The 22626-nt window shown below is 39.5% G+C and overlaps 1 protein-coding gene and 1 long non-coding RNA gene across 10 annotated transcripts in view; both read right to left on the reverse strand.

The window, feature by feature from the left end:
* SPATA13 (spermatogenesis associated 13) overlaps positions 1-22626 on the reverse strand; it is a 132787-nt gene that overhangs the window by 83914 nt on the left and 26247 nt on the right. For 2 of the 9 annotated variants that reach the window (XM_087894697.1, XM_087894693.1), the window contains exon 2: positions 13436-13527. The exons of 4 other annotated variants lie outside the window; for them this stretch is intronic. The gene's annotated coding sequence lies outside the window, so the exon portion shown is untranslated. Of the gene's footprint in view, positions 1-13435; positions 13807-21513; positions 21618-22315; positions 22385-22626 lie in introns of those variants that run through there. 3 more of the 9 variants (XM_034410428.3, XM_034410408.3, XM_087894700.1) reach the window with 3 other exon arrangements.
* The window catches only part of LOC148113303 (uncharacterized), a 52926-nt gene that overhangs the window by 10687 nt on the left and 19613 nt on the right, over positions 1-22626 (reverse strand). The window lies entirely within an intron of this gene.

Raw genomic sequence — 22626 nt, forward strand, 5'->3', positions numbered from 1 at the left:
CTTGGTTCACCATAGTGACAATATTTAACCAGTAAGAAATTACAAGTGGATGTGTGAGGTAGATTATTTTAATTTGTTTACTCTACAGAGATCGCGGGTGATTGTCAGTTTCATTTGGATAAGGAAATGATCTTAGCAAAGGCTAAAAGAGATGCTTTTACTATCCAGATCATGTAGGTACAAAACTCCATGGGTGCATTGTGTCTCAGATTATCTCATTGTTTCTGTTTATCATGGAAGCCTTGAAAGCTAGGAATGTGCAGTGCCTGCCCCCCCGCCCCATGGTCCCAGGCCTGGGGGAGGAGGCCATTTGTACCGAAGGATGAAATGATCAGGGCCTGAGATCAAATTCAGCAGCCCAGGCAAGGAATCCTATCAGGCAACAGGACACCCAATATTCAAATTTGTCTTTATAGACTAATTTAACATTCAAGCACTCATTTCCTAGAAGAGTAGCAGCAGAGCCCTTTGCCAGAGAAGTCATTATAGATCAACAACCCCACCCCTTGTCCCTTGCCTTGGCATCAACATTGCTATAAGTCTTGAAACCTGGTGTTCTGTCCTCCGTCCTCACACAGACAAATGCAGTATCAAACACGCCTGCCAATAATTTATTGCATAAACAGAATTCCTGGCAGATGAGAGTTCTGGCAGCTAACTGTAAAACGCCTGCCACGTTCAATTAGTACTCCCAAAAAGCAGGAGAGGCCTTATCTGCAGTCCGTTTCCAGAGCGACAAATTATCCACAAGAGTTTAGTCCAAAATATATCTGAGCCGAAGTGCAGGATTCACGATGTGACTCTTTAGAGTTTAAACTTTTGTCCGTCACAAAGCCTGCCGAGCAATCACTTCCCCTTATATCCCTTGTGGGGTGTGGCTCAGTGACTCAGCTCAATCCCTGGCCCTCCCACGCCTCTTCCTTTGCTGTGCACACTTCTCCCTCCGACGCTGCCTGGGATCAAGCCAGGATTCATCATTATCACTCTCTATCAATGGGTGCTCCGAAATGCCTTCCTCCTGGCCCATCCCAGGCTGTTCCTCCTGGCCTTCGGATGGAACCTGAGGCATTGCCAGAGAGGAGGGTCCTGGAGAGGGAGGCCTTGTCAGTTCCTCCCCCTCATCTTCTAAGTCCTCTTCCTCCATGAGGACAGGCTCGGGAGTCGGAGTCACAACACCTGGGAGGGCAGATTTCTGAAATGGGAACATATTCATCTCCACCCAAGCAGGTTTCAATAATAATAGACTAAGTCTCTTTTTATTTACTATCGAATAGGGTTTTATTCTAGACAGACATGGTAAGGCTAAAGTCATTAGTGATCTGGCCATCAGGATCTTTCAGAGTCAGAAATATGAGCAGCATCAAATAATTGCCTGGACTCCTTCATCGTATCTCTCTTGGCCAATCTCTACTGGGATCAGCTCATCTAGGCGGATTTCCCTCCCCAAAACATCTATCAATCCCCCATCTCTTCTCAAGACTACCTACAATCCATCCACAGCTTGGGAGACCAGCAATGTTATTGTCCTCAGGCTGGCCTTGCCTTATCAATCTCCCATACAATCTAGTGGAAAAGCACTTTTACTGGTTATAGGTAAATGCTTCATCTAACTCATCCTGGTCCCTAACTCTCACATCCTCCAGCTCCCTTTCTCTCACCTGGGGTGCCACCCATGCTTCCCTGTGATCAGACTCCTCCCTTGCCCCTTGGCATGCTTTCTTTGGAGGCTGTTGTGGGACAGATGTCTCAATGGGATATTAGTGTGCCTCGAAATTTCCTGGTCCATTATTGAGTATTGAGTCTTTCATGGCAGCCAATACTCAGCCAATCAGACATCCACCATCCAAGCCCGTGCCAAGTCTCATTGCACTTCACCAAACATTTATCAGCACTTTTCACAGAGTCTATAATGGTTCATTGAGGTAAATCAGGAGCCTCTTTTCCAACTCTTTCCACCTTCTACCAACCTCTTCAAGCTCTGTTGCTGCCAATGATCCTGATCTCCCTCTCTTGATCTCCCTGTCAGGGAGCGTTTTGCTCCATTGACCAGCCACTCCTCCAAAAATAAGGCAGCAATCCTCTATGAAAACCAAGGAATGAAACTTTGGTCAGGAAAAGGACCGATGCTGGAAGAAGGGAGAGGACTTTTGCTGGAATGATCAATTCAACTTGAAAATAATTATGTAGCCTTTTACCAATTTATATGCAATATTTCAGAGATGTCAAGAGACTTTTAAAACTATTTTAAAGTTGATCCCCCCCCCCCTTCAGCACCTCCTTGCTGTCAAATTATTTTGGTTTGAGGGTGAAAATAATCTATTTGCTTTTTTGGCTTCTGATTAAGACTGTAATAAACTGAAAGAACTGCATGATGACAGAAAATCACTGAAAAGACCAGCCTTTACAACTTCTATTTGTCCTTTGAGTAGTAGCCTCGAATGTAATGTTTCTCAATCTCATCCCTGGGAAATTCTGGGAATTAAAATCCACACATCTTCAAATTGACTGAGATTGAGAAAAGCTGCTCTGATAAGTGTCTGTGTGTATTTGTCTCTCTCTATGTGTGTTACTGTGTGTGTATAAATAGACAAACACAATCTTCCTCTTTCAATACATGGTTTGTTGAATTTTTGTGGAGGTGGTAAGGTAACTGTTCTGAAAGCTCCTCCTGAAGCTGTTGATAATGTTCCTCTTGCTGCTATTTTGACTGAATAACATCTTTTATCCTCATTGCATCTAAACTTCATTTAATTGCCAAAATTGATGAAAGATAAACACTCACGGTATGTTCTGGGAATACCTAAGCATGCCTAAAATGCTAACTCAAGGCTTTTACAAACAGGCTTCCCATCAGACAATAAACGAAGCTATGAACACTTCTACTCCTGTCATATATCAGAATTTCTTTAATTAAAAAAGGACTTGTAATGATAAAGATACTTTCAATCCATTCATGTAACAGCAACCACCTGTTGAAATGTAAGCTTTCCTCCTTTCCTTTGTCATAAATAGAGCAACAGACAAGACCATTTATAGTCACCCCAAGAGATTATCCACTATTCTGGGGGCTTTCTTATTCACAAGGCTTCCTATCTGCTCTATGACCCCAGAAGCTAATTTTCAGATTATTTAGATTATAGTATAGCTTCTGAGACCTTCCTGCAGAAAGATTAGTTTCAGATGTACTTTTAGGGTTTACAGAATTCTTTTTAAAGAGTTGGTTGAAGTAAATTCTCAAAGAACCTCAAAAAACAAAAACAAAAAATACTTTGTCCCTTTATTTAATTAGAAAAAAACTGCCACTATGTGTAATAAAGAAAATCACTCAATTGGCTTTACATTTATTTTTGTTTAAGGGAACCACACAAATTAGTTGGATATAACATCTTCTTAAAACAGTTTCCAAAGGAGGAACTGTGTTAGTTGGTAGTAGGGGTGAAATCCAGCAGGTTCAGACAGGTTCTGGAGAACCCGTAGCGGAAATTTTGAGTAGTTCGGAGAACCGGGCAAATACCACCTCTGGCTGGCCCCAGAGTGGGGTGGGAATGGAGATTTTGCAGTATCCTTCCCCTGCCATGCCTACCAAGCCACACCCACCAAGCCATGCCCACAGAACCGGTAGTAAAAGAAAATTTGAATTTCACCCACTGGTTGGTATTAACAAAAAGAACAATCTTATGGTTCCTTAAAGACTCTGTTAAAATTCTGTGGATTATTAAAGTCCATTGAAGTTACAGTATAATGAATTAGTTTATCTTTTACTTTTTTAAAAAAACAATGAAGCTGCTTCTTACTCTGTTTTCTACCCTGCTTTTCCAGGTTTTCTTTTTCATCCCAGCTGCCTAGTTGATGTTGTTTGGGCAGGTAACACATTTCTCTACGTAGAAGAAGTAGGCTTCAGCCATAAAATTCCTTAGGGGCTTAGGGGGTGCCCAAGTAACTCTCCTGTAACTAAAGATGGTTGGAAGCTGATACTTTGTTCGTTAGCATTTTAATTTATCATTTTAATTATGTCTTAATGAAAAGAATCAAGAATCTTACAAATAAAGTCTTTTGGCAAAAAGGCTGAAAGTGGTAACTTACCGTGGGCACCTCACTGGATATCCTTGCATTAGAGCAGGGGTATCAAACTTGATTTCACTGAGGACCGCTTCAGGGTTGTCTTTGACCTCAAGGGGCGGGGGGCAGTGGTGAAATTCAATTTTTTTTACTATTGGTTCTGTGGGCGTGGCTTGATGGGTGTGGTATGGCTTGGTGGGCGTGGCTTGTTGGGCATGGCAGGGGAATGATACTGCAAAATCTCCATCCCCACCCACTCCATGGGAAGGATACTGCAAAACTCCCATTCCCACCCCACTCTGGGACCAGCCAGAGGTGGTATTTGCCGATTCTCCGAACTACTCAAAATTCTGCTACCGGTTCTCTGAACTACTCAAAATTTCCGCTACCGGTTCTCCAGAACCTGTCAAAGACCTGCTGGATTTCACCCCTGGTAGGTGTGTGTGGCCAGGGGAGCATGGTCACTTGTGTCGGGGGTGCCTATGGTGGCCTGAGCGCTCTGCCAGAGAAAACAGGCTCACAAGCTCCGTTTTTGGCTGCAACACCTTCCTGCAACCCTCTGCCAGTGAAAACGGAGCTGAGGAGGGCCGCATGTAGCCCTCCCAAGCTCTGTTTACGCTGGCAGAGGCACCGTGGGCCAGTCCTTCGCTGTTTCCAGGGCAGACCCGCAGGCCAGATCTAAGAACCCCACGGGCCAGATGCAGCCCATGGGCCTTGAGTTTGACACCCCTACATTAGAGGATGGAGGATTTTAGGCACAGGGCAACTGCATCAAAGCTGCAAAAGGGAAAACCATATTTTGGAGAATACGACCATAGCTTGGGCTAACCACATACTTAATTATTTTCAATAAAAATAAACCAGTTCTCTAATGTATGCTGTGGATGATCAGTCTATTCTCCAAATTCACTTTGTAACTGAAAAAAAATATCAAATATTTGCACCAGAGTCTTTTGCACGTCTCTTCAAATCCTGCTAAATTCAGGGACTTACAATATTTCCAACCAAACATAAACCGTTCAGCGGCCTAGATAGCTATTTTCACTGTACCTTCCTGAATCAATATTTTGTCACCCGCAATAAAAATGTTCTGACAAAAGTACAGTGAGAAATTTCACCTTCTGCTAAGTATTAATTGAAAACAATTGATATTTGTGTGTGGATGTGGGTAAAGATATGCTAAATTCCAGTTCATGCTGCAGAAACTGGTATAAATGCTAAAGGGTTGAACAATCTTTTTTGCATTCTGTATTCGCTATCAGGACCTAAAATCTTCTTGCAAAGTCATACAGAACATTTGAAAAATGTGCTTGTTTAATGCATAATTCCATCTAATATAAATTCTGCTTAGATGCTTGGCATTAATTATATAACCATTTTCAACATGTGTTTAAAAGTTTATATAAACTCTAGTTCTATAATTAGTCACAATTGCTTAGAAACTAGTATGCCGTTCAGTGGAAACTACAAATACTCTATGGTATTTGGTTTCTCATTGGTAACCATCCTCCCAATCCCTCCCCGGCCCTCAGGAACTAATTAAACTAATAGCCAAATAATGATTTACTTGGTAAGTATTACTAACCTTATATCATAGTATTGGTAGACCCATTTTTGGCCTCCCAAACATGTCCGATTTTGGACTCCCAACCCCCCCACGCGTCGCATTTTTGCCCTCCCCAGCCCCCAGGAGCACTCTGCAGGCCTCCCAAACATGCCTGTTTTTGGACTCCCAACCCCCTCACGCATCACATTTTTGCCCTCCCCAGCTCCCAGGAGCACTCTGCAGGCCTCCCAAACATGCCCAATTTTGGACTCCCAACCCCCCCCCATGTGTCGCATTTTTGCCCTCCCCAGCCCTCAGCAGCACTCTGCAGGCCTTCCAAACCCACTACACATCCCGTTTTTGCAAAAATGGCCCCATTTTTGTGAAAAATGGCCCCATTTTTGGCCTCCCAAACCCTCCATGGATCACATTTTTGCCCTCCCCAGCCCACAGGAGCCCTTAATGAAATCAAGTTTGACATCCCTGCTCTACGGTATATTTGATGATAGAATTGTCCATCTCTTGGACACATTTGTGCTAAAAAAAATACTTAGTATGCGGTGCTTGAATCTACACTATTTTAGGCTCAAAACAGATTGCCAGGAAATGAGAATACAACATGAAAAGTTACTCTAATTCTGCACTGTGTAACATATGCAAAATTCCATTCATGCAGAATTGCAGAAAATGTGAATTATATAAGCATTTATGACATTAGTATTATAATTCCAGTGATGAACTTGCTTCTTCCTTAAAGCATAACTTTTAGCATTGCATATCATTCCTGGAAATTATACTTGCTTTCTCCATCATAATTTGGCATTACTCACCAGAAGGAAAAACTACTGGCAGATAACACAGCACTTGCTGTACTCGACTACAGACCATCTGTTCCAATTTGCATTTCATTAGCACTCATACATACTTATAACTGGCATATCAGTGAACTTTATAGGCCATTTTTTAAAGTGTGATGGAGCTCTGGCTAAAGCAAAGTAGATTTCCATTGTAGTTTTCTTGTGGAATAAGATGTGTGACAATATTCCGTATATATTTAATGCAAATCTACATTATAATTTAGGATTTAAAAGTAAAGTCATTTTTTAACCAAAGCAGTTTGAGTTCATGTGTGTCCAGTCTTTTCAGCAATAATCCAATGACCATTTTCTTGGTAGCAAGTCCCATTTGGGAATTATTCCTGCTCATCTATATATATAAAACCAAAAACCACTCACACCGTAATCACAAAATCTCCAGAACCGCAAAGCCTACAAACTTGAAATTTGCCACATATGTTCCTCTTGGCTTCTAGGTGCTCACTAAGAAAGGATTTTTCAAAATGACTATTAGAGCATTAATATTTCCTATATTATTATTAACACGTTCTGATGCTAAGGAGTTCTACTCTCCCTCCCCACCTGAAAAGAAATCTTTTCCAAATGCAAAACACAAGCAGAGGAGACGAGTTTCACTTTCAGTTTTACTTTCACAGCAGGAAGCAGCTTTAATACAGAACACTTGAACTAAGCCATGGCCAGGCTCCTTTCTGTCTCCTTCTTGAAACAGCAAATACTGTTTCACTTTCCAAACAGCCCTCTGATGCTAAGGAGTTCTACTCCCCCTCCCCACCTGAAAAGAAATCTGTTCCAAATGCAAAACACAAGCAGAGGAGAGGAGTTTCACTTTCAGTTTTACTTTCACAGCAGCAACCAGGGGATAGGATAGGGGAGGCTTCTGTGGGGCAAGCCTGAGGGAGAGAAGGGGAGAGGAAAGGCTGATCATAACTACTCATTAATTTTCAAGCTGTAAATGTTGATTTATCAAGCCCCATCACATAGTTTTGTAGCGAAGCACGGGTATCCAACTAGTATATGGATATGTTTGTGTTGATAATTCAGCTTTTCAGCTTAAAAGCTTCTTATTTGGCCTATACAATATGAATATACAATACATATAGAACCTCTTAAAAACCATTATGTATTTATGTTTGCCTTGTGGTGTGATGTATTGTATAAATTAGGGGTGTCAAATTGGCGGCCTGCAGGCCAGATGCATCATGAACAGGCCACACCCACCACAGCTCCGTGATTGGAGAAAATGTCACAAAATGTCACGTGACAGCAATGTGACATGGCGAATTTCACACCCGTGGTGTAAATGAAAAGAATTCTGGCTTGAATTCAGTTAAAATACTAAATTGGTTAGAATATAAAAATAGGAAGTTAGAAATCAAACATTTATTTTTTTCCAGCAGTTCCTTTTTTTTTTTCTTTTAACATTTATAAACCACAAGAAATAACAATGAAATGGAAACTTTAGTTTTAGGTATTAAGCTCAAAAATTGAAACTTTTCTAATATTATAAATGAATTCAATGCATTTTGCAAGTGTTTACCGATGCTATGCTTATTAATTGTATGGCTTAGCCAATCTTATGTTCATTAACCTTTTAGAAATCATATTTGACATTGATATAAACTTTTCAACTGAAGTGCTAGTACTGATGTACCTTTAAATGCTGCAGAGGATTTTTTATATACCTGTTATAAGCCAATCTCTTTTATACTCTGCATGTAAAAGCTATTCATAATTATACATACAAAAGCATATGCCAATCCCTTTCTACCATCAGCAGAGGACTGCATAGGAGTCTGTTCGTACAAAAGTAATGAACCTGTCACATTATACATAATATCTGATTCAGCACACAATATAATAATGTTTGTGTGTGTGTGTGATTATATATATATACACACACACACACATATGCATGCTTGACTCCAGTGAAATTCTGCTGCCCAGCTGTGTCAGGTATTTTGCTAAGAAATTAAATTGGACTCTGCTGCCTTTTAATAACATTTTAATGGCTCAAGCTGTGTATTTCTTGCTCCTTGTTGTGATTTTAAAGGTCTCTGCTTAGCAGTGAAAGTTTTGTCTTACAAAACAAAGATCTGGTACGCAGTTGTTTCCAGCCCATCTTTTTAAAAAGGTAAAGGTTGCCCTCGCACATATGTGCTAGTCGTTCCCGATTCTAGGGGGCGGTGCTCATCTCCGTTTTAAAGCCAAAGAACCAGCGCTGTCCGAAGACGTCTCCGTGGTCATGTGGCCGGCACGACTAAATGTCAAAAGATGCATGGAATGCTGTTACCTTCCCACCAAAGGTGGTCCCTATTTTTCTACTTGCATTTTTTACGTGCTTTCGAACTGCTAGGTTGGCAGAAGCTGGGACAAGTAACGGGAGCTCACCCCATTATGCGGCACTAGGGATTTGAATCGCTGAACTGCCGACCTTTCAATCAACAAACTCAGCATCTTAGCCACTGAGCCACCGCGTCCATCGTTTTAGACTTATGCAAAATAGATGTCTGTTTCACTAAATAACCAAAGCTTTAACTACTTTCTACATTTCGGAATTCTTTATCCATTGGGACTGGTCATAAGGATAATGTTAAACACACTCTATCCGCTCTTACACTCCTGAAGTGGCTCTTCAGATAGGGTTGCATAAATCTGGGCAATCTCTGATTGGCAGCAAAAACTCTGCATTTCTTTGCTGTTCTATCACAACTTTACAGAAGCCAAAAGTAACTGGATACAATTAATACGATTGTTTTTGATAATTTAACAGGGAAACACACACACTTATAAGGATTCCATCCATTTCTACTCAAATGATTGCCAGATTATAATAAATTATAAAGTATGTGGGCAAAATAATTTAGAAATTCAGAGTAAATTCAAATGTATACAATACCCATATAACAAAATAACAGAGTTGGAAGGAATCTTGGAGGTCTTCTTGTCCAATATACTCAAAGGCTGAATTTGCATAACATGGTTACTATATTAATCCATTTTCTGGATTCAGGTAATAGACTAAAGCATAAACTAATTTAACTTCAAATTAGTTGTAAATTTGTAAATCTTACAAACCCTCCAAAACACAAACCAACTCTAACCAGGATTAGAAATATACCAAAATTAGCAGATGCAAATATAAGCATTAGAATTTTAAATGACCTTATTAAGTTTTTCATGCAAATATGCAAGCCATAAATATAACCTAGCCCATATACTTATATACAGTTTTACATATGTATAACGAATTCCAATACCATGAATTTTAGTTCCACCTTAGGCACAAAAACTATCTGGGTGACTTTGGCTCCAGTCACTCTCTCTCAGCCTCAGGAAAGTGGCAATGGCAAACCACTTCTGAAATCTTGCCAAGAAAACTGCACATGTGTGTACACGCACATATACCTTTCTAGCACACTGGAAGAAAAAAAGAAAACTGCAAATAATAAGTATCAATTTTATAATATGTATCCAGGACTGTCTGTGCTATCTGTACATATAAGTACAAGCTGACAGGTGCTTCCAAGAATTGGGGTTGCTCTTATGTTGATGTCAGATGCCAGACTTACTAGTGCTTTAGGACTGAGGAACTGATTAGTTAGCTGAACAACTATGAATCTCCAAAATACCCGCAAAAATAATGTGAAGTGTTTCTAGATGTATACACAAAAGGCAATTACCAACATTAATTCCATTCGTCCTACAATTTAAACTGAGTATCAGAAACTCGTATCTCTCCAGATGTTGGAGTCAAACTTCTTGATTCCTCACCCTCAACCAAACTGCCTTAAGCTAGTGAAAGTTAATGTTCAACAATATGCTGAAATACCTCTGTTGCCCATAATTACATTTCAGACAGAAAAAATGAAGAACAGCCCATGTAGCACCAAGCCAGGAGAGGTTCTTAAAATGATTGTGTGTTTTTTAATGTCTTTTTGAAAATTATAAAAAAATGTTATGTGGTGAACTGCTTTGGCAATCCCTAATGGAATGGCATGAATGAAATGTTCTCACAAATAAACAAAAATAGGCCCCAAATGGCTGTACAGATAATGGTGGATAATTAGGGTAGCAGCAAACAGCACTCTCTCTTTCTTCCTATTTTTATTAACAATTATACTCAAGGGGCAGTTAGTTAGGAATGTATATAGATGGTTTGTAGAGATATGCATAATTACAGATCTAGGTACTTAGTTTCAAATAAAACATTGGATATTTAAATGTACTCCTGTAAGCTAAACTGTGCCACTGTGCTTATGTACTGATAAAGCTGATTTACTGATTTACCTTTCACTTAGTAAATAGAAAGACATGTCACAATGGTAAATATTGGGAGCCTCAAACCCCCTGCTAGAGAAGCATTTTATAATAGAAAATCAAAGGGCAAAAAATACAGTGCCCTCCCTCCCACAACATGAATATCTGACTGAATTTGGGGACACACTATTATTATTATTTTTTAATGGCCCAAAAGAAATAAAGATACTGGCATTTGTTTCAGAATCAGATAAAATGAATGAGTCAATGAATAATATGAGGAAAATGACAAGTCTTTGACATTGTTAGATGTGGAACAATGACTAAAAGCTGGGCTTAAGAAGAAAGCTAAACTGCACAATATGTATTTGGAAAATCTAAATACATGGGATGCATCACAGTTCCCAAACAGCTGAATTTTGTGTGACATGTATTGATCAAGAAATAATTTAAGGAAGAATCCTAGCAATCCAGAGATACCAACTCTTGCAGAACTGACTGATTCGGTAACTCTAATTCTGATTCTTGCTTCACAACGCTGTTTTGATTGGAGTTTTTGGGAATTATGTTCCCAACACATCCTGGGAGTGCCAGGCTGGAGAAGGACGACCTTAAATCTAGCTGACCTTGGCAGGTTTGCTGAAGTTAAAATTTCACATTGGTAAACTATTTCTCACTGTTTTCTGCCCAGTGTACCTAGCACCAAACAAAGTTTTCTTTATGACTGGGTCTCATATCAGCTATCTATTAATGGAACTGCCAGGTTTTCTATTAATGTCCTTCATAGTCACTCTTTTCCTACTTTTTTTGTTGTTGTTGTTAAAAGGATCATGAATACAGGTTGGCAGAAAGCAACAGAGAAAAGTTCTTGGAGCTGTTGCTTTCAGGAGGCCTTATGTCTCATTTTAGAAAAGAAGAAAAATGTACCTTCTACCGGTTGAATCAGAATTGGATGCAAAAGTGCAGGCAAGAGCTGCCATGTTTCCCATTTCAAGGGCTGATTGAGAACATTTGTTTATTTATTGGTATTCCGCCTTTATTATTTTTACAAATAACTCAAGGCAGTTATGCACTGACCTATCTAACATATTTTCCTCTTCCTATTTTTCCAATCCATTTGGTGATATCTCCCATTTGGTAATTGGACCAAGTAGCCACTGATTACGGATTTGAACCCTAATATCTTCAGGTTCCTGGTCAGCTTCCGTAACCTGAATGTAGTAAGTAATTAACTCCCGTGCATTCTTCATGCCCACCCAGACTTCATATTATCTTAGGAAGCCTGGACAAGCACACAAAAGGAAATTGCTATTGTGCAGGTACAGGATTTATGTTGAAAATATGAAAATCAGAAGCATATGCCCTTTCCAATGACTCTTTCTCACATTCATATTGTATCCACCCTGCTCAAATATAGTAACTGAAAAAGAGAAAGGATAATTCAAACATTTCAGAAGGAACAAACAGGTGGGAGGGAGGATTTAAGGTCACGGAAGGAAGAATGTTCAGTCTGTCAAACAGTTTGAAACTTAACAGCAACAGACGCTTGACGTGATTTCGTACATTTCCCTCCCTCACAATTCCATCAATCTGTTTTCTATTGGACTAAAACACAATTTAGTAGCAATAAAATCTCCATACCTCAGCTAGTTTTTTTTCCCAATTGGATCATTCAGGAAATAAAGTGGTTTCCATTCACCTTATTATTTTTGAAACTGCTTACTTATGCCTAGGCAGAAGATATGTCTATATCCTGGCTTAATAATGTATGTCTGATCATCTGGGTTGGATCACATTATCATCCCAGATACTAGGGGTGGGTTCCACTTACCTTTACTACTGGTTTGCAGCGGGAGTGCGCATGCTTGCGCTTCTGTGCATGCAAAGCTTCACCCAGATCACCCATGATGATGTTGTGGCGGGTGGGCGGAGCCTCCCGCTGGTTTTACTACCGGTTCTATAGAACCGGACCGAACCGGGAGCAATCCACCACTGCCAGATACCCAAACAAGAGTACAAATTCACACACCTATATTCCAAGGACTCTATTAGGAAATTTGCAAGGTTGAACTAAACTAAGAATCGGTGATGAAACTTAAACCACTGAATCTCCAGATGCTGCAATGCAAATCAGTTTCAGGCTGCTAGAACCTGGTTCTGTTTACAGATGCTTAAATACTTGAATCGGTTTTAAAGAATAGACCCCCCACCTCACCCCCGCCTACAGACAGTATACATTATTTTTGCAACCAGATCTGTTTTACTGGGCCCTTCCAAATATACATTGCATGGGTGAGTGTAGCTTCCAGCTTCTTACATCTTCAATTTTGACTTCCCCAGATGAGCTCCTTGGCTGCAATTCCCATTCATTCCAGCCCTTTGGCAATATTGGCTGGGGTTAGCGGAGCTGCCAAATCCACCAAATTTGGAAGGAGCCAGTCTGGGGGAAAGCTGTAAAACCGCACATTTAGATCCCCATAACCTTCTTAACAAACCTCATACACCTCCCCAAAGTGCTTTCTTCCACCACTGCAACTCTTTTCTACAGGAGAGAGAGAGAGAGAGAGAGAGAGAGAGAGAGTGTGTGTGTGTGACTTCAAGGTGTCTTCTGGGTTGCTGGTACCCCCTCCCAGAGGTTCTGTTACCCATAAGAAGGAAAGCGGGGGGGGAGGGGGAGAAGCCCTCTTGAGGGATATACCACCCCCAACAGTCTCACCTGTCTTCTTTGCGGTCCGCAGGAGGTACTCTGGGCACGTGGAAATCCTTCCCCCGAGACGAAAGCGATTCAAAACGATCCTTATTTCTAGCCTGGCAAGTTAAAAAGTTCCCGTGTTTCCAGCAAAACACCCCAGTCCAGCTTGTGGGTGTTATTGTTGTGATTAAGCTCTATTCTCCTCACGGCTCAAGGACCTCGGCTTCTCCTGGCTTTTGGCCCTCCGAGTCTCCAGATGGATTCGGAGCGGTCGGTTCACCGCCCTCTTTTTCAGGAGCAACCTACTTCTACCAATCCGTTGCTCCGAAGGCAACCTCTCCTCTCCCTTTCCCTTCCAGCCTGCCTCGCCTCTCTCTACCACGGTACTGTGGGAGGCGAGCTTGGAAATGAATCTCAACGCACGAAACAAACACGTTTCGTTCTTCTTTTTCTTTTCTTGTTTTTGTTCTCAATCTTTCTGGACACGTCTGTTCTTTTTTTTTTTCCCCCTCTCCTCCTCCGACAGAAAATATATCTTAGATCCTTTAAGTTGTTACATTTGCATTTGTCTCCCCCCCCCCTTTTGAAGGCGTTTCTTTTTAAAGAATCAGTTACAAAAAGATTATATATATATATATATATATATATACATACACACACACACACACACACACACATACATATATATATACATACATACATATATATATGTATGTATGTGTGTGTATATATATATATATATACACACACATACATATATATATATATACATACATACATACATACACATATATATATATTCCTTTTTTTTTTTAACCTATTGAAAAGCTGCTTTATTGCATGCATACTCAGAAGTTCTTTTTTTAAAATATTTTATTGAGTTTATAAACATATATAAAATAACATTTCCATTAATATCGGATATATACAAAATATATACCTGGTGTCACTTAGACTACTTTTTGCTTTTATTTAACACACCTTTTTCTCTTTCTTTCATTTTATCATTCATCCATTCATATCACCTTCCCCACATGGTATAATATTCTGAATTCTCGTCATCATATATTTCATGGGTTAGTTTGCTCATCTCTGTGCACTCCAGTATTTTCCTGATTATAAGTTCTTCTGGTGGCAGAGCTATATATATTCCTCTATCTTAATGATAATTTTGATGGGAGTCCTGGCTTACAAACAAAGAAGGAAAAAGCTGAAAATGTTGGGAGCTGGGAAGAATCAGGGCTGATGCAGAACAATAGAGTTGGAAGGAACCTTGGAGGTCTTCTAGTCCAACCCCTACTCAGGTCCCCAATATTTTTCTGCAAGAGTCATTGTCCTTTCCCTAGGTCACTTGTATGCACACGCTTCCCTTTAATGTGCAGTGGTGGGCAAACGTCACTGCTCATAGCTGAAGGACATTCAAAATGTTTGCATTTCATAAGAATGATGTCAACACTGCCACTATAAATAAATGAAAAGTAAGAGTAATTTCTCTCCAGTCTGGAACATTTTATGTGCGTTATTAAGAATGTTATTAAAATTATCATAATATAAAATACGATTACATTTTTTATGTGTATGTACATCTATATGAATGTGGATATATGTGTACACTGTGGGTAGAGAGAGAAAATGCCCCAGGAAATCAGTCTAAATTTACTTGCTAATCTGATGATGTAAGGAAAATTTCTACTCTTAATGTCAAATATTGATCATCAAAGTCAAACTGATTACTTGTATTTTTCCAAAGGCATATAATCAAAATTACATATGGAAAATTATTTATTCTTTGAAATTCTCCTTCCACCTTCCATACTCACACTTTAGGATAAATATTGGGTTCTTCCTCTTTTCATCTTCCTGCTGGATGATTTATTCCCCATGTTTTCTAATCCAAGTTGATGATTTCCAAGTAGGAAACCAGAAGAGTATATGGATACAAATTGTTCTTCTGCACTAGTTGATGAAGAGGTCCAATGTTTTTAAATGCAAAATAATATTTAAATAATTTTGGAGAACTGTGTTTCTGACAACTCTATCTTCACCTTCAATCTAGTCATCTTTGATCTGGATGCAATGCAATCAACATTTCCAAATAGGATAATCACATTGAGGTATTTCTAGCTCACTCTGGGCAGGTATCCAAAGAATGGTAATATTACCTGATGCTAGAAATAGTCCAATTTTGGGCAAACATCAATTCAACTACCAAGGGTAATTTGTGTATAAATTTGATTTGATTTCTAAATTACTGTCTTTAGGAAGGAAGAAAACAACCATGGAACATTCATGGATGGAAAGAGACACTTCCTGGAATGACAAACACCCTACAGTATGCGTATACCATATTTCCTTACACATAGTGTTCATTTTTTGCTTGAACATATGCATATGCACCAGCTTTATTTTGTTCGCATAATGGTAACAACAACATCTAGGCTCATGATTAGAGGATATGTTTCTTGATTAAGATGGAAAGCAAATTTATATCTCATAGCTTCTCTAAATCCGGTTTTCAATTCTGTCCTGTATATTGACAGAATGTAGGGAAGAACCAGTCTAACCTAAGCCATTTTGCTGCCCAAAATACTTCCTAAAGGTAAAGGTAAAGGTTCACCTCGCACATATGTGCTAGTCGTTCCTGACTCTAGGGGGCGGTGCTCATCTCCATTTCAAAGCCGAAGAGCCAGCGCTGTCCAAAGACATCTCCGTAGTCATGTGGCCGGCATGACTAAACGCCAAAGGCGCACTGAATGCTGTTACCTTCCCACCAAAGGTGTTTTTTTCTATTTGCATTTTTTATGTGCTTTCGAACTGCTAGGTTGGCAGAAGCTGAGACAAGTAACGGGAGCTCACCCCATTATGCGGCACTAGGGATTCAAACTGCTGAACTGCCGACCTTTTGATCAACAAGCTCAGTGTTGTAGCCACTGAGCCACCGAGTCCCTTAAAATACTTTCTAATTGAGGCAGAAAATCTTTCAAATCCTAGTTCTCCCAACCCTGATAATAAATGTTCAATAACAAATTTGCTACATGTTCATATCATCCAAAGCTTACTGCCAGTTTACTCTGTCCCAGAGAAGAGCCGGCTTCCAAGCAAAGAATTGAAAAGAGAACCTTTTGAAGGCTCTATCCCTATCCGAAGTCAAGGTTGGAGGTCAAAAAGCTAGATGCACAAAGTCCTGGTCTCCTTTTCTGCTAAATGCAGATATGAACCACAGAGCTCTCATAGGTCAAATGACTCTATTACTTCAGGATGCAGAAGCTGGGAAGCAGCAGCTAGTGAAAGCAAACTCAGCTTATTTTTGTTCCTTATGATAACTATCCACTTTTAAGTGCAATGGAACATACTACTGTTAATTTACTAGAGCTGAAGGAAGAATCAACAGTCCAGCTAGCTTTTATCTGGTTCTTTATATATGAACACCATAATGATCTCCCTTGGCACCTACACATATATTCACACAGAAAAGGAGTTTTTTTAAAAATCTGGCATCCCTGTCCAAATATTTGGGAACAAAACTTTGGCCATGGGTAGTGGGGAATCGCTAGAAAGTTGAGATTTAGGGGACAGTAATGTGACTAAAATGGGACGCAGTGGTTCAGTGGCTAAGACGCTGAGCTTGTCGATCGAAAGGTCGGCAGTTCAGCGGTTTGAATCCCTACTGCCGCGTAATGGGGTGAGCTCCGTTACTTGTCTCAGTTTCTGCCAACCTAGCAGTTCGAAACCATGTAAAAAAAATGCAAGTAGAAAAATAGGGACCACCTTTGGTGGGAAGGTAACAGCGTTCCGTGCGCCTTTGGTGTTTAGTCAAGCCAGCCACATGACCACGGAGATGTCTTCGGACAGCTCTTCAGTTTTGAAACGGAGATGAGGACCGCTCCCTAGAGGTCAGGAACAACTAGCACATATGTGCGAGGGGAACCTTTATCTTTTTAATGTGACTAAGATCCACATTTATCATATTTTCTAATGGCACTGCATGAGAATAATCTTAAGAAAAGATTAGTTGATGCTTTTGCTCATATATGAGCAGACTATGATCTCATCCCAATTTTTGTTGTAGTTGTAGTAGCTGTAGTTTAGAAAATGTATGCACTGAAATTTATGCACCTACAAAATATATTCACATTTTTAAAAAGGTCACACACACACATGTGGCACACCCTCAGTGCAGTGCCAGCAAATAGAGGCATAAAGCATAAATCATGCTAATATCTCTAGTTCATCTTGAATACCCTTATTTATGCTTCTAAACTTCACAGCCAGTTAGAACATTCTGTCTACTTTCAAGAGGAAAGTACTGTCCATTTCCTCTTTTTCTTTCCTTCCCCAATTAAGTCTCTCCTCCACAAATATCATTATTTTGAGAGAGACAGCCAAACCCTACTGGATATATCTGTTTGTCATCAAATTAAAAATTTGCAATGAATGAAAGGCAAAGATTAAACATAGACCCCTTTATATTATCACATCAATTTATTTTATATTATAAATCATTTAGAATCATCAATCCTAAAAATGGAACAGTAAAAACGTGCACTCAGAAAATTGCGGTGAGAAAAAAGCAGCAACCTCTGTCAGCTTCGGATGGTCAGCTGTGGCCATATTACAATTAGTTGTAATAGCTTTTAAAATGTGAAATGGCATATAAAACTGTTGCCTTTGAGCCATTTTTGTTTAGGGTGTGGTTGTGTGGCTTTATTGCCACAGGTGCTTCTCAGCTGAATTTCATGCAGCCCTCAAAGTAGTCTAATTTTAATAGCTCTTTGCAAGCAGGAATTTCAGGGTAGTTTGACCCTTCTCTGCTCCATAGAAAGAAGCAAGAGAGAGAAAAGAAGAAAGCTTTGGAAAGGCATTATAAATAAAACTTTCAAAAAGAGCGATAATAGGTGACTGCTTTTACTTTTGGTTCTGGCTACACTGTTTCTCACAATCCAGATTTGCCATGCTTACTACATGTGTGTCTTTCAACAGGTAATCCCTAGGGGTAATGGCAAACCCTAAAAGCAAAAGGCTTATTTACCTCCTGGTTTACTGATTCTTAAGGACGTCGTGGCTCAGTGGCTAAGATGCTGAGCTTGTCGATCAAAAGGTCGACAGTTCAGCAGTTCAAATCCCTCGTGCCGCATAATGGGGTGAGCTCCCATTACTTGTCCCAGCTTCTGCCAACCTAGCAGTTCAAAAGCACTTAAAAATGCAAGTAGAAAAATAGGAACCACCTTTGGTGGGAAGGTAACAGTGTTCCATGCACCTTTGGCGTTTAGTCATGCTGGCCACATGACCACGGAGACATCTTCAGAGAGTGCTGGCTCTTCGGCTTTGAAACGGAGATGAGCACCGCCCTCTAGAGTCGGGAATGACTAGCACATATGTGCAAGGGGAACCTTTACTTTACTGATTCTCAAAGACTGTTTCTAGGGTACTTGTCCTTCCTTTCATCTTCTGTTAAAAAGTCTTAATTATATATTTACACAAATTGTTATGTTAAGATTTTAATAATGAGTTAAATTTGACTAGATAGACCACGCCACGTCACACTGTCGTCACGTGACATTTCGCAATGTTTTTCCCATTCATGGAGCTGGAGTGGGCATGGCCTATGCATGACGCATACGGCCTGCAGACCACCAGTTTGACCCCTCTGAGATAGACTATATGACCTGAGCTTACCTTTCTGTTGAAACAAAGCTAATTCAAAGGCTGAATTAACATTTATTTGAACCAACTTCCGTTACATAAGTATCTTTCCAGTAGTCCATGATCACTTTTTTCATAATAGTCCAGGCACAATTTATCTAAACTAATAAACTCCAATTTTTTGGGAATATATACTTTAACAATAAATTGACATCTTTGAATCTTAACTTCCTTCTAAAAACCCAGTTCATCACAATAATAATATTTAAACTATAACAAGTGGACATGATAATAACATCTGCACTACAGCTTCTTCAAATGTGTCACATCTCTAGCACAGAAAAAATGGGACCCAACTTTAATAAAATATTCTTTAAGAAGTCCAGTAGATCCCAAAAGTATTTTTTTACTAAATCAAGTGAGTGGTTTAAATTGTTTAAATGTTAAATACTTAACATTTCTTCAAAGATTATTGATAATTCCTAGCTGCCAATACTGAGCAACGTAACCTGCTTGGAACGAAACAGGTTAAGATCTAGACACCCAGCCATCTTTACTGCTAAAGCATTTATAAAAGATTATTTCAACCCTCACAATATGTGGAATCGACACTGGATAGAAAATTGCTCCCCACAATGAAGAGGCTTTCCCTGCATCTTGGAAAAGCCACCTGGATTTGACCAGCCCTGTGCAATATGGACAACATTGAACCACATTCGCACTGGACATTGTAGATGCACATATGTCCTCTGTAAGGGGACATCACCGAATTGTGATTGTGGGGCTGAAAAACAGACTATCCAACACACAGTGACAGTGTGTCAAAACAGAGTCTATAATGGAGGTTTCGCTGGTTTTTGGGCTGCAACAAATGGAGTAAAAATTATATTTGCAATTTAGGTATACAATATGTTTGTAATCTTCATGTTAAGATTTCAGATTTTATATTCTAGCTTATATATATATTTATTTTATATTCCATCATATATATATATATATATATATATATATATATAGTTATATTCAAACCTGTGTTCCTTTTCACTGAAAAATGATATGAATGTGCCATATGATAAATAAATCTTCAAATCTAAAGGCACTGATTTTGCAATACAGGTAATCTTTGACTTATGACTGTAATGGAGCCTGGACTTTTTGTCATAAGTCAAAACAGTTGTAAGTTTAGGCATCCACATGAGTGATCCACTGTTAAAACTTTTTGCAGCAGTTTTAAAATGGTGGCTGGGCAATTCTGGCTGTTGAAATCCACCCAACTTACAGTTGCCAAGGTTGAGAAAAACTGCAAAAGAACACCAGGGCCAAACAATGAAACTAAAAAGGGTTTAAAATTTATATATCACCATTCAGCATTAGGTATGTTATATTTCTAGGACAATGCTTCAAAGAGAGCAGTAGTTGCTTGTCCCTTAGCAGAAGGAATTCAAGTATCTTTTCTTTGTAGACCAGCTGATCAGTTGGCTAGTGGGAAAAACTGATAGCACTTTCTGTTAAGTATTAAGTGACAGTTTAAATAAGCCAATCAGGAGTGAATCCTGAGAGCGGGAAATTCGGAGAACCGTCAGTGGCTGAAGCCGGGGACAGCTCCCATTTAAAAGGAGCTGCTGCAGCTGGGGTTTGCCATTACTGTTACGGAGCCGAATAAAGTATCTAAGTTTACTGCATGTCCAGTCCTTTCTTAATCGCCCACGATTTAACACTGGCGACGAAGATGGGATTCTGAAGGACAAGGATGAAACATCGAACTCCAAAGCAATCAACAGCCACCAGATCGATGACCCCGTACCGGTCAGATCATCGGCTACAGAGATGTCTGCAATCAGTCTACCTGCCCCATTCAACCCAGCCAGAGAAGATTGGGAAGCATACATGGAGCGTTTCTGTTAACAAGTAGATGACCAGGAAGAAAATTTGCTAAAATTTGACTCTGTGGGGAAGAGAAAAGCAAGAAAGGTTTCCTTTGCATCTCAAAGATCCATTTTAAGATAGGTGGTTTTGTTTCTGCTCCCATTACCAGTAACAGAAAAGTGTCATCAATCTTGGCCAATTAATTAACAGACTGATCTGTTATCAAAAAAAGTAATTTTTTGCATCACTCCTGTGGCTTTTAAAACTACAAGAAAGGCGGTTTTCTCATTTAAATTAAACTATTAAGCATACATTGAAATACCTCTAGTTAAAATTAAAGTTTAAAGTGCTTAAATCTGGCTAAAGCAAGCCATTGAAAAATATCTAACTGGTTAGGATTAATTTTCACTGCACTCTGCAAATATTTTACTATTTCAAAAGGGGAATTATAAGTATTTATAATGATAACTGCTAGATCTGCTTAACATACCATTCTTAATTTAAAAAAAAAAACATGCTGAGGTAATGTTCAATATTAACTTTGCTTATCTATTGCACATTTGATATGAAATACTATACTTATAAAAGTTTACCTGCTCTTATGAATACCACATAGTTATGTCTTCGTAATCACATCATCAAAGTTTCATTTCTTCCCTCAGTATTTTGCATAATATTTGAAAAATCCAGCAAGAATCTACAGATTGACATGCAAAATCAACACCTATTGAGAAATAGACCACGTTGAACTGTATAACACAGTCAAACATTAGGAGTTGTCCTCAGGAAATGTTTTATGATATGTTGAATTATGTCATAAAATGTTTTATGATAATTTTTATGTCATAAAACCTTTTATAAAAGCAGTCAAAATTCAATTTCATGGCAATCACAAATCCCAGATTTTGGGCGCATTGTTAAATTAGGTGAGGTATCATGACTTTTTTCCCCTTCGCTAAATCGGGTGTGGGCATGGCCAGTGCGTGACATATCTGGCCTGCGGGCTGCGACTTTGACACTCCTAATTTAGTCCATTAGGATCAGTGGTGGGTTGCCCCCGGTTCACACCAGTTCTATAGAACCGGTAGTAAAACTGGCAGGAGGCTCCACCCACTGACCCTGACGTCACCAAAACGCTTCTGTGCATGCGCAGAAGCTTCTGTGCATGTGCAGAAAAGTGTGCGTGGCACCCTTGCAAAGCGGTAGTAAAGGTAAGTAGAACCCACTCCTGATTAGGATGAAATACTGTGGTCCCATTTAAGCATCTTTTAATTTCAAATGGAAACAAGAATCACAGCAGGCCACTAAGCTAAATCCATGATAAATCTTCAGAAAATAAGTCCTCTACCTTTGCAGAGGATGGAACTGATTTCAGTTAAATATGAACTAAGTTACCTGTTCATAGTAATGCAACCATTATTAGATGGATCTCCAATCCTTTTCATCTGTATGTGGCCTGCTATTTGCCTTAGGCCAGGCTTATGGTATCATAGAAACCATGAGGCCTGAATTATAGGCCATCACAGCAATGACATAGATCAGCAATGTCATAATGCAAACCCTGTCATTATGTCCTTGTGTCCCAATGTACACAGGTAATAATATTTGCATTATGATATCATTATGTCTGATTTGCCCCTCCCTTTTGCCTGCCCCACAGATGCCAATGCCCTCATTTAGTCTTTTCTAGGAAGTTGTTGGACAGA

This window comes from Pantherophis guttatus, chromosome 5 (genome assembly GCF_059756535.1).
Source record: "Pantherophis guttatus breed Tessera chromosome 5, ASM5975653v1, whole genome shotgun sequence".
NCBI classification, from domain to species: domain Eukaryota; kingdom Metazoa; phylum Chordata; class Lepidosauria; order Squamata; family Colubridae; genus Pantherophis; species Pantherophis guttatus.